This window comes from Pinus tabuliformis, chromosome 3_2 (genome assembly GCF_031772625.1).
Source record: "Pinus tabuliformis cultivar Carrire ecotype Pingquan chromosome 3_2, CPIR1, whole genome shotgun sequence".
Classification (NCBI taxonomy): Eukaryota; Viridiplantae; Streptophyta; class Pinopsida; order Pinales; family Pinaceae; genus Pinus; species Pinus tabuliformis.
The window spans coordinates 213932062-213944934 of NC_142302.1; positions in this window are offsets into that span (position 1 = coordinate 213932062).

Below are 12873 nucleotides of genomic sequence, written 5' to 3' on the forward strand. Positions count from 1 at the left end.
ATACTGCCGCTTCTCCCCGACTGGACACTTCCCACATGTCAATTTCCCGTCTTTTCGGCATAACCAAGCCCATTCAGATCCTACGAGGCCGTCTGACTGGTTGTGGTGGCCAGTTGAATGGCTACCAGACTTGTTCAATCTGTCCATTCTCACAGTCATGCACATTTAGAGTATAGCTTATGTAATTTGATGAAATAAGGTTAGGCACTTACCTGTGCGGCCGTGGACGTGGTTTTTTCAGGTTTCGGGACGAGGAATGCTGGATCTGATTACTGCTGCTTCGTGCACGGGTGCTAGAGCTCCTTTTCATTGGCTGCTGCTGGCTACAAGACCTTGAGACCCGATTTCCTGGTGGTGAATGCTGCATGCACCGGCTTCATGAGCTCCTGGTGTCTCCATGGTATGTGCTCCAGCTGGATCAGCTGCTACAGGATTCCTGTAGGACATCCTGTAGCCGTTTCTCCTCCTGGGGTGCATGATGAAATAAATGAGTCGCATTCACAGGTGCAGGGTCCTGAGGTCGCCTTGATAGGTAAAGTGTGCGAGCCTCTGCATGCTTTATTTCCCACTTAATTTTTTTTTTTATCTGAGAAAACAAGGTTCTGGTATGACTGTGCAGGTATATTCGACCAGATGGCAGCAATGGTGGTGAAAGGAGGTGAAACAAGTGGAGGATGGAAGAAAAGAGTGGTTGCATGCCTCCTCAATGGAATTCAAGCTTCAAATCCTTCTCCATAATCGATCCTGGCCCGCCCAAAGGCTCTATAGGATGTTTCCTGTAGAAATACAGAACTTCCTGTAGAAAGTCATGTAGCTTCCTGTAGAAGGCTAAACCATGACCAGATTGTGTCCAAACCTTGGAAAAAATGAGTGTTCATGGAGGGAGTGTATGTGAGGTTGCCTGGTAGCTTGGTAGGGACCCTTGTCCTTGAGTTGAGAGGCCTCCTTTTTGCATTGTGTTCCTGCAACCTGCAACAATTTCCAGAGATTAAACTTGTTTTTTTTCTGTTTCTTCCTTCTTCTTCTTCTTCTTTTTCTTTCTTTTTGTTTTTTTTTTTTAAGAGACAGCAGGGGTGCCTCAATGAGGTTTTCACCCCTACTATCTACATTGGGCACCTCAGAGAGGTTTTCACCCAAGGATCTTTTTATTCCAATTATTTTTCAGAGAGACAGCATGGGCGCCTCAATGAGGTTTTCACCCCTACCATCTGCCTTGGGAGCCTCAGAAAGGTTTTCACCCAAGGATCTTTTTTATTGCATTTTTTTTTGTTATATATAATGATGCTCAAGGTGTTCCCAAAACAGAGGCAGGACCCTTCTCTATGACCAACACTGATTTTTCCACAGTTTTGATGAACTCTTGCCTCGAAAGAGGTTTCCTGTAGATCTTTAGTCGATGCCCATTGACGAGCATGGGGATGGCTTCTTCATAAATGGTCCAGATAAGGACATAACCATTTTCATTACATTTCTCCACTGCATATGGTCCTAGCCATCTTGTCCTCAGCTTCCCCTTGAAATCCTTATGTCTGGAATCATACAACAACGCTCAATCTCCCGGCTGGAATTGTTTGTCATTGAGGTGCCGGTCATGCCATATCTTCCTCTGAAGTTGAACCACTTCTGAGTGGAGGAGGGCCTGCATTCGGTGTTCATCTAACCCATTTAGCTGCAATAACCTTTCTTGTTGAGCATGGCTGAGATCTAGGTCCAGCTGAGCTGCCATCCTCAATGTGTTGTACTCAAACATGATTGGCAACAAAGCTCTATTCCCATAGACCAGCTCATAAGGTGTGAAAATGGTTTTGGTCTTCCAAGTGGTGTTGTAGGCCCAAGTGGCCTCAACCAGGCGATCTGCCCAATCCTTTCTGCTGCTGCTCACCACCTTAGTCAAAATCCCTTCTAATGCTCTATTGGTGACTTCCACCTGCCCATTTGCTTGAGGATGATATGGGGTGGAAGTCCTATGATTGATCTTGTGATGAGCGAGCAAGTCTTCAATTAAGTTGGAGGTGAACTGGCTTCCTTGATCGGTGACTAACTCTCTTGGGTAGCCAAATTTTTAAAAGATGTTTTCTCTTAAAAACTCAGCCACCTTTTCTTTTATTGCTGCTTTGATTGCCTTAGTTTCCGCCCACTTTGTCAGATAGTCTGTGCACACAATGATGTAAGACCTTTGCCTTGAAGGAGGGTTGATGGGACCCACAAAATCCATACCCCGCTTCTCAAATGGCTCAAGAGTCACTTGAGGTTGGAGAGGCATTTCGTCCCTTGGAGTCGGTTTCCCCATCCTTTGGCATCGGTCACATTGGCTGATATATCTTCTGACATCTTGATGAAGAGTGGGCTAATAGTAGCCTGCCTGTAGAATTTTTAAGGCAGTCCTCTTGGCTACAAAATTTCCTCCACAAGGCCCATCATGACAGGTTAGGAGGATGTCAAAGACTTCCTCCTCCCTTACACAATGCCTTAAGATCTGATTGGGGCCAAGTTTGAACAGGTTGCCCCCGATCCAAGTGAATGAGGCACTCTTCCTCACGATTCTGCTCTTCTCCTTTGAGGATAGATGCGGAGGGACTGTGCTGAGACCAGATAGTTTGCTATATCAGAAAACCATGGAGAGAGTACTGAGATAGCAAACAGATGTTCATCTGGCATCTGGTCATCCACTGTTCCTTCTTCACCTGCAGGCAAATCCAATCTAGACAAGAAGTCAGCAACAACATTTTCTTTACCCGGTTTGTCAACGATAGTAAAATCAAATTGCTGCAACAAAAGTAACCATCTAATAATACGAGCATTCACATCAGGCTTATTCATTAAATATCTAATTGCAGCATGGTTAGTATGTACAAATGTTTGATATCCAGTGATGTAGTGTCGGAACTTGTTCAGGGAATGGACCACGGCCAGGAACTCTTTCTCAGTTACAGTATAATTCATTTCTGCCTTGGATAAGTTTTTTCTGACAAAGTATATGGCATATGGAATTTTTTCTTCAACTTGTCCTAAGGCTGCCCCTATGGCTTTGTTTGAGGCGTCAGTGTGGATGTGGAAAGGTAGGGCCCAGGTTGGGCCTCTCAAAATTGGGGCGGACACCAACTTATCCTTTAATTCATTCATAGCCCTCTGACAATCGTCCGTCCATTTAAACTCAACATCTTTTGCTAAGAGGCCAAACAATGGCGAGGCTAGCTTACTGAAGTCTTTAATGAATCTTCTATAATATCCCGCTAAGCCTAAGAAACTCCGAACATCTCTTACCTTCTGAGGAGGTGGAACCTTTTTGATGATAGCAATTTTATTAGGATCCACCTGTAATCCTTGGCGAGAAATGGTATGACCTAACACAGTCCCTTCAGTCATCAGGAATTCACATTTTTCAGGGCTGAGGGACAGGTTCATCTCAATGCACTTGCTTAAAACTTTTCCTAGGTTGGACAAGGCTTCTTGGAAGCTAGACCTGTAAGGAGTAAAGTCATCCATATAGATTTCCACCGAATCATGAACCAACTCGGCAAAGATGCTCAATACAGCTCTCTGGAAAGTGGCAGGGGCATTGCATAGCCCAAAGGGAAGGACTCGGTAGGCAAAGGTACCCCATGGACAAGTGAAGGTGGTCTTATCTTGGTCCTCCGGGCTGATTTGGATCTGATTATACCCGCTGAACCCATCTAGGAAAGAGAAAACTTCTTTCCTGCCAGTTCATCCAACACTTGATCTATGAAAGGCAGAGGGAAGTGGACTTTCTTGGTGGCTTTGTTCAGTTCTCTGTAGTCCACACAGATTATCCACTTCCCATTTTTCTTGGGTACCAACACCAGAGGGGAAACCCATTCGCTGTCCGATATGGGGTAGATGAATCCTGCATCCAATAATTTTTGCACTTCTTCTTTAACAATGTCCTTAATGGCTGGATTCATTCTCCTCTAAGGTTGCCTGACTGGTTTACAGTCCTCCTTAATGTAAATATGATGGGTACAGACCGAGGGATGGATTCCTTTCATTTCCTTGTAGCTCCAGGCAAAAGCCTCCAAATGGTGGGTCAAGAGGCTACATAGCTCCTTTTCCTGAGAGGGAGAGAGAGAGGAGCTGATATTTAAAGTTATTTCAGGGCCAAACTCCACATTCTTAACTCTGGGAGTGGTCGGATCAGTCGCACATAGGTCCACTAAAGCATTGGCTTGGGTATCTTCCACCAACTCTTCCAAGGATAGTGCACCAGGGGGAGGATTTTGGATTAAGTTCTCAATCAAATCATCCTCGGTTTGAGGACCTCCCCTGGTGGCCTCTACTGTGCATAATGGTGCAAAGTAGACCTCATCCTCTTCTCCTTCTTCCAACCAGAGGGGTAAGTCATGTTCTAGCAGAGGTTGGGCAGGAGGGTATAGGACTAATTGTTTGGACATAGGCCCATTTTTTATGGTCATGCTTCCTACTCGACAGCTGATGTAAGCATCTGCAGTAGCCAGCCAAGGCCTTCCCAAAATGAGGGGATATCCCGTGAGTTTTGCCTTTAACTGAAGGACCAAAAAGTCCGCAGGGTACTCTTAGGAGTCAACAGAGACCAAGACATCTTCCACAATCCCTTTGGAAGTCACGGTGGAGCGGTCTGCCAATTGCAGCACTGTTGAGGTCTTCCTTAAGGAACTTTGAAGGTTGAGCTTAAGCATGGTGTCCCTGGTCATCACATTAATGGCGGCCCCTAGATCAATCAAGGTGTGGGGTATGATGGTGCCATTGATGTGGACATCAAATATAGGACTCCCAGGGTCCAAATACTTTGGACAGATTACTTGCCCCAACATGAGATCGGACAGTTGTCCTATGAAATTGATGGTTGAGGCATCTCTCTTTCGCCTGCCTGGGTGCCTAAAACACTTCTCCTTAATCAATTTGTTGTATATCGGTACATCTTTTATGGCCTAGAGAAGTGGTATTTTCACACACAACTGCTTGAGTTCTCCCAGAAGCTCATTCTCTTCTGGGTTGGGTTGTGTGGTTACTGTGAGTCACTCAGGAAAGGGTGGAATGGCTTGGGGTTCACTTTCCTGTTTCTCTTCTTCCTCCTCTAGGGGAGGAGGTTGGCACTCTGGAAGGACCTTCCCAGATCACAGGTTGATCTCCTGGATCTCCACAACATAGGTAGGGCATGTTGTCTCCCCGGTATATACCTGCTGGGACTGTCTGTTGTTGGGGTTCGGGTTCGGTTGAGCAGGCATCTGGGGTTGTCTTGGAGGAGCAAGAGGTAATGGTTGTGGTTGAGTCGGTGGTGGAGGGAAAATGGTGGGAGGAGTGTTGTACTTGGGCCTCCACCCCGGTTGAGGTGCATTCCACTGAGGTTGTGGCTGGGCATGTGAGTGAAACGAATGAGAAGGAGGTTGAGTATGGTATGGAGATGGATAAGACCATGGAGGAGGTGTGGACCAGGAAGGATGAGCAGGGGGACCCCAAGAAGGTATATGAGCGGATTTGTTGGGGTTATAATAAGCTTGGGATGTCCCTTGCATCCCCTGCTGGTAAGGTCTGGGTCCATGTGGCCTCCTCTGGTTGAGGAAGTAGAGAGGTTCAACAGCCACCTCAACCCCTAGATACATGGCTTTAAATCCAGGCAAGGTAGGGCATTGGTTGGTGGGGTGGTCTTCCTCACAAACGAAACATACCTCTACTGAGTGCAATGGGCACTCATTCTTGGGATGCTTCCTCATGCATCTAGGACAAAAAATGGCCAAAGCCCTCTCAACTTCTTCTTTATTTTGCTGAATTCGGAAGGTATCAAGTTGTATGGCAATAGTCTGTCTCATCTCACTCTTGAGCTCTTCCATGTGGTTAGCAAACTCATGCTTGGAGAAGGTGGTATTAGCTGAAAGATGATTCCCCCTACCTCTCTTCCGAGCTGCCCTAGAATGGTTTCTAAACACGGTCTTTATGTCCTCATAAGGTAGTTGGTAGATGTCTCCTCTAGTCAGCATGTTAAGGGTGTCTAGAAGGTCTTCAAGGACTCCTCGGAGCAGAACCAGCTTCAGAGATTCCGGGTCAAGTGTGCACCTGGCCCATTTATAACTGAGTTGGAACCTTTCCTCGTATTCTTCTAAAGATTCATCTCTTCCCATGGTCATCCGGAAGATTTATCCCTTAGTTTACTTGGATCTACAGTAGTCTCGGTATTTGGCATTGAAAGCTTGCTGCATCTGAGCCCAAGTGGTGATACTTTTTCCAGGTAAACCCATGAACTAGCGTAATGCTGCATCCTTGAGGGTAGAGAGAAAGAGTTTCAACTTTTGCTCATCCTCAGCATAGTCATAAGTTCGACAAAGGACAAAAAACTCAAACAGCAAGGTATCAGGGTTTTCAGTAGTCAATCCATGGAAGTGAGATAAAGCGGAGGGGCTTATGTTTTTCATTTTCATGTCTCCATTGGTCTCTCGGATGGGAAAGGCACCTTCTATTCTCTCTTCTTCTCTTCTACCGTTTCGGTTTTCAGCCATGGCTTCAGATGGAGTGTTTTCTAACTCTCCTTCTGTTATAGGATCTTCATATATCTCAAGAGGTTCACCTATAGGTTCTTCTGGCTCACTGTCACCAGAGTAGAGAGAAGGTTGACTCAGTGATGTGGTGGGGGTGTTGGGTAAGAATTTGCCGGTTTTATCTCTGTTCCTACGAGGCATGAAATGGAAAGACTTTTGATTGCAACTAACTATCTTGTTGAAATGAAAATGCGGAATTGAAATGAAAGCACGAAAGGACTAATCTATCTTGCTCAAATGAAATTGCAGGAATTAAATGCTAGTCTACGCTTGCTGAATTGAAACGCTAATCTACGCTGGCAGAATTGAAATTGCGGAATTGAAATGCTAATCTATGAATGCCAGAAATATCTACTCTACTTTTGCGGAAATGAAATGAAATAAACTACTTAGCAGAAGGTTGTAGGAGAAAATAGCAGAAAAGCAACAATCACCAATACTCTGACGCTTCCCCGACAACAGCGCCAAAAAGATGGTGGGCTCCAGTATTGCAGCAATAATGCTGCAACTCCAGGGACTCCCTTCTTTACTTTTATCAACCCGGTAGTTCGTAACAAACTTGGAAGCGATGGTGCTGTATGCACAAGTACTAGCTCTTACTGCAGCTGTCACTTGGTCAGCTGGCACAAGTCTGCTAGGGGCTTAAGCCAACTTCTATGACCTCTTAGAAGAAGCTTTTTAACTGATGGATGAAAGCTAACTCAAAGGAAGCTAATCTACTTGCGAAAAGAAACTAAAAGCCAAAAAGTAACGCAAACCCTAGCAAACCCTAATTCTACCAGCTAGCCCTACTGATGCAAAGGAGAGAATGAAAACTACTGGAAGGGATGCCATTACTTCTATGAAGGTAAAATACATGTGTCTAGACTATCTCTACCTGAAGAAAACATCTTTTTGTATCTTTGAATAAGTTATTAGAATTATCATGCATGTGATTTTAACTGGCTTTTTACTGTGCAGGGGTGGATCAAGGAGGAGAAATGCTTGGAAAAGGTTGGGAAGGTTCAGAGAGGGTCTAAGGAGTCCCTAACACCCTTCCAGAGAGTTTCAAAAAGTTTGGCTATCAAGAAACCTCATTTGTGAGCTTCTACAGGAAGTCTACAGGGGTTCTACAGGATGTTTAGAGATTTCTACAGGATGTTCAGAAATTTCTACAGGATGTTTAAAAAGTGGATTTTAGAGGATGGGTGAGTGAGGGAAGATGCATGAATGGATAGGGAGGTAGGATAGGGGTCTGGAGTGACCCAGGGATTGGTGGATGGAGTGGTGAGAGGGTGTAGAAGGCTGACTTGGTTTAAAGAAGGCTAAGACAATGATGGAGCAAGAAGGTAGGGTTACGTGGGCAAAAGGATAGGTGTGAGATGAGGAACCTAGCTAGGAGATGGAACAACTGGCTCTGATGAAGCTTAGGTGGATGAGAGAGTGGTAGAGATGCCTTGCACGGTGTACATTTAACCGAATCAACAAAGTCTTACAGATAATCAAAGTCCTAGCTAATCTAATTTAACTGTCAATAAAACGAATGAACATCAGCTTTATTTGGAAAGAAAACCATGTACATCAATCATGCAAAGAAACATTTCAGAGATCTGAACCCATAACTAACTTCTACAAATGAAAACAGTACACAAAGGATTGCATGGTCAAGTAAACTAGTGTTTTTGTTGGGGCAACACTGTTTCTTCAATTCCAACCCCCAATCCAATAAGGATGAGGTGAAACTGAGAGTGTTGTTGACCCTTTTCTTGGAGCTTTTTTCCTGTTATTATCCTACCAATCTATTTTAAACATCTGAAGCAATTCTATTCATAAACAGTGACCTATTTAACCAACACAACTAAATCTGCCCAACAGAAATACGTTTCAAATGCATAAAAGGAAAACAATGATGCATAAGGGAAAGGTAACAATACAAGAAGGAAGCCCTAGGCTCTCAGTTTGGGCCCAACCCTGAGAGCTATGGCTCCTATAGAAAACTCAGAGTTGATATAAAATCAGACTGCTTCTCATTATCAAAAAATAGTCATAAGTCAAGAGTTATGCCAAAATGGCTACAAGAGAACAAAGTAAAGCTAACAACACTGTAGTGCAAAATATGCAATGGTTTCAAAAGTCCCTTACAAAGGCTGAGGCCTTAACATTTATACACCACGAGGGCCCTAGCTGGCCTCCTAAATCTATGGGACTTGGCTGTCCAAACTGTGAGTAGACAACCCCTTCCAAAATCTGCTTGGCTGCCTTCTAGATCCGTTTTGGTGGCCTTTGGATCTCGGAGTTGGGGGTGAAGATCCCGAGGAAGGGCTATTTAATGCCATATACAACCCCCCTACGAATCCTCACCTCAAGCTTGGCTGTCTTCTAGTCCATGATTGCTCGGTTTTGCTCCAACATGTGTCAAAAAACCTAAAATGAGCACGTGTTAGCCACCTAGGAAGAGCAACTACCCTTATTCATACAAATGACATAAATGTACTAAAAAATAATTCATAAGCTATGAAAAATGAAGGATTGAACAAGGACTGAACAAGGATAATTAGGCCAAATGAGCCCAACAAGTTACCAAATTTGGGGTTCATCAAATATCATTCCAAGAAAACATGCCCACAATGGAATCGGGCCATGAGAATTATTGCTACACATCTTGTTCATGCGGTAATGGCTAAGGAGTAGACTGAGCCTGCAAAAGAAAAACTAGAAGTTGTTGCAACTGAAGAGATTCTGTGAGTGGGGCATGCAGTAAACATGTTCAATTGCATACTCACAGCCCAAAGGAGTACGAACAACAAACAACCTCCGAGTGTTGGTCCGACCCAAAAGCAGGCCAACCAATACAATCTGAGAAGCCAAGTCAACTACTGGATTAGAGTTGACGAAGAAAAATCTCAAAGAAAACGTGTTAAGAAAGATAAGCCCACCTGTCAACTCAATATATAACACTCAAAGCAAGTATGGTAACCAAATACAATGAAAAATGCTTCTGTAAGTAGTAAGAGTAAGACTAACATTCCGGAAGTCACAAACCAAGTTGCGCTGCCAGACACATCGAAAATCTTTCTCGCTATAGATTAAAACATATTTGACCACATGAAGAAGGTTCATACAAACATACAATTGTTCGAACTAATAAAGATCAGGAGCCAACGAGACATCCTATTACGTGCAGTTGGGCAGTCCACCGCAGGTAATGATGCTTCTTCCGATAGGGGATATGGTACATCTTATGGTTCCCTCAAATATGTGCTTAATGCTTCAACAATAGATGTAAATACACTCTGCCCTCCTTTTTTGTTAAATTTTGAAATCTTCAATTTCAGTGTACACAATTTCTTGGTTGATTCCGGTGCATCGGTGAACATAATGCCATTATTTTTCACCAAGAAAATCAACACAAAATGGGACAAAGAATATGCACAAATTATTCAGCTGGACATAACTCATGTCCATGATGTTGGTGAAGTTAGAGATGTGATTATCCATTTATCATTTGATAATCGATTTCACCAATGTATCAAAATAGTGATTGTGGACATTCTAGAAGCATATGGAGTGTTGTTGAGCAGAGATTGGTTCAATAAGCTACAAGGGTACTTTGCCATAGACTGGTCACATTTATGGCTTCCGTATAAGGGCAGAAATAATTAGATCTAAGTGAATTCGAAGAGATACATGAAACATATTGTCACTCCCTTTAATAGACAAAATGAACCTGTGGATTTCGTAGAACTTATCTTCGACAATTACTTCTTCGAAACCCAACTCGGTTGTTATCTCGGACAACCATCCCTAGTCCCACCAGATACACAGTTGGAGCTCCTTCCTAGTCTAACTGGTGAAAATGACATTTGTACAGTTAGTAATAGTAATAATAGTACTAGTGTAGTTCCTAGTCCTTGTACATATGATATGTGGACTTTGTATTTTGATGGTTCCAAAACGCAGGAGGAATTTGGAGCTAATTTCGTTTTAATAGACCCGCTACAGAGAAAACATTTGATCTCTAGCCGCTTGGAATTTGACTGCATTAACAACACTACAAAATACAAGGTACTTATCTTGGGTTTGCAGAGAGCCATTGACCTCAACATTGCCATCCTAAAAGCAGTCGGTGACTCAAAAATTATAGTGTGACAGGTACGCGATGCCATACATTGTGTGTCACCTCATCTTAAAATCTATCAACAAGAGGTATGGCGTTTGATTTTGCAATTCCAAGCTTTTAATATAATTGTTGTTCCTAGAATATGTAACGCAGCTACAAATGCATTGGAAAATGTTGTTGCTAGGTTATCATCGTTAAGGGGCGAATTTTCTGTTTAAATTCTTTAATATCCATATGTCCCTGATAATATCACTAAGTTACATGTTTTTAATGATGACCAACAAATATCGCAAATAGTGGAAAATGCTAATGTTTTCAAGGACACAACAATTTATGAAGATGGGCATGAAAGGAACTTGCAGGATGCAACTAGCTCAAGAAAAGGAAATATCATGATGAAAGGCATGGCATCATTGGAAAAGCTGTATGACCTGAAAAACATCTTCCGGGGACCTATTAATGCTAAAATCCATAGTTCCACGATGTCACACGAGCAGATCAAATTGGGAACATAAAAGGATATGAAGTTTCTCAATATTGGTACTTGTTGTACACCACAAAAGCAATAAGCCTTTATCTTCTTATTCAAGTAGTATTGAGATGTATTGATGTGGACGTACGATGAGATGAAAACAAATGAATCTGATAAAAGAAGTGGCCAAGCTAGTTTAATAAAAGCTATGGAAGGTACATCCAACACTTGAACCCCTCATTCAAAAGGAGTTAAGGAAATTGTTGGATGCTTAGATCATATATGAAGTGCGACACTCATCCTGGGTATCAAATTTGGTCTCAGTAAGAAAGAAGTATGGGGAAATCCACTTGTGTGTTGATTTCTGATATCTTAATGTACCTCAGACAAAGATAATTTCCCCGTGCCGTCTATGGAGAAGATATTGCAAACACTATAGGGGTCAGAAATGGTTTCTCTCTTAGATGGATATTTAGGATACAACCAGGTTCTGGTCTTAACGCTTGACAGACTTAAAACAACCTTCCACGCGAATTGGGGCATGTTCGCATTCAAGCAAATGTCCTTTGGGTTGATTAACGCTGGTGCTACATTTCAATGTGCCATGGACATCGCATTCTGGGGATTGAATGGACAAAGAATTGTGGTCTATCTTGATGATGTTACAATGTTTTCCAAATAGAGATATGATCACAAACGCCACTTGAGAAAATTTTGAGCGATGTCGCAAGTACAAGATATCTCTTAATCCAAAGAAGATTATCTTTGCAGTTTCCGAGGTTAACCTCTTGGGCCACATTATTGCTAAGAATTGAATTAAAGTAAACTCGGAGAAGGTCAAAGGAATTATGTAGATTCCGTTCCCAGTGAACAAAAAATCTATGCAGTCCATTCTAGGGAAAATCAATTTCCTCTGCAAGTTCATTTCCAATTATGCTCAGATTATTAAATCAATACAGGAGATGATAAAGAAGGATGCAATATATAGATGGGATAAAAGGGAAAAGGACACATTTTCCCGTATCAATCATGCTATCACAGAAGCACCTGCATTACACAACCCAAACTTTAGTATAGATTTTTTGATCTACACCTTTGCTTATGACACTTCTCTTACCGTTGTGCTCATACAAAAGGATGATCAAAATAATGAGCGGCTTATATATTTCATGAGTGCTAGTCTTCAAGGACCTAAAATTAATTATCATGCCATTGACAAACATGCTTACGTAATATACAAGGTGGTGAAGCATTTTCAGCCCTATCTTCTAAAAAATCATTGTATTATCTCTATTCCCCACCGAATAGTCAAATCATTGTTTGTCCAAAAAGTGTTGGATAAGAGGAGAGAAAATTGGATGACTAGTCTATAGGAATATGACTTATAATTCAAACCATTTCAAACAATGAAGGGCCATAGCCTATGTCGACTAGAAACATAAGCAATGGATGCAAGGGAAGAAGAAGATATTTTAGGTTGGGAGCAAAAAATCAAAATGTGCAATGTCGAGCGAGCTCTCCTCACTACTGTCATGAACTTTTGGTACAAATATGTGCACCAATACCTTGAGAATGGCACCATGCCCTCCCATCTATCCACACGACGAAAGAGGGCACTTAGATTCAAAGCATTATCTTACTAGTTGGTGTATGGGGTGCTTTCAAAAAGCACCATAATGGAGTACTACTCAGGTGTTTTGAAGCACATGATTTAGATAAAGTACTATGTGATATCCACGACGGAACAGCCAGGGGAAATTTTGCGGGTAACATAA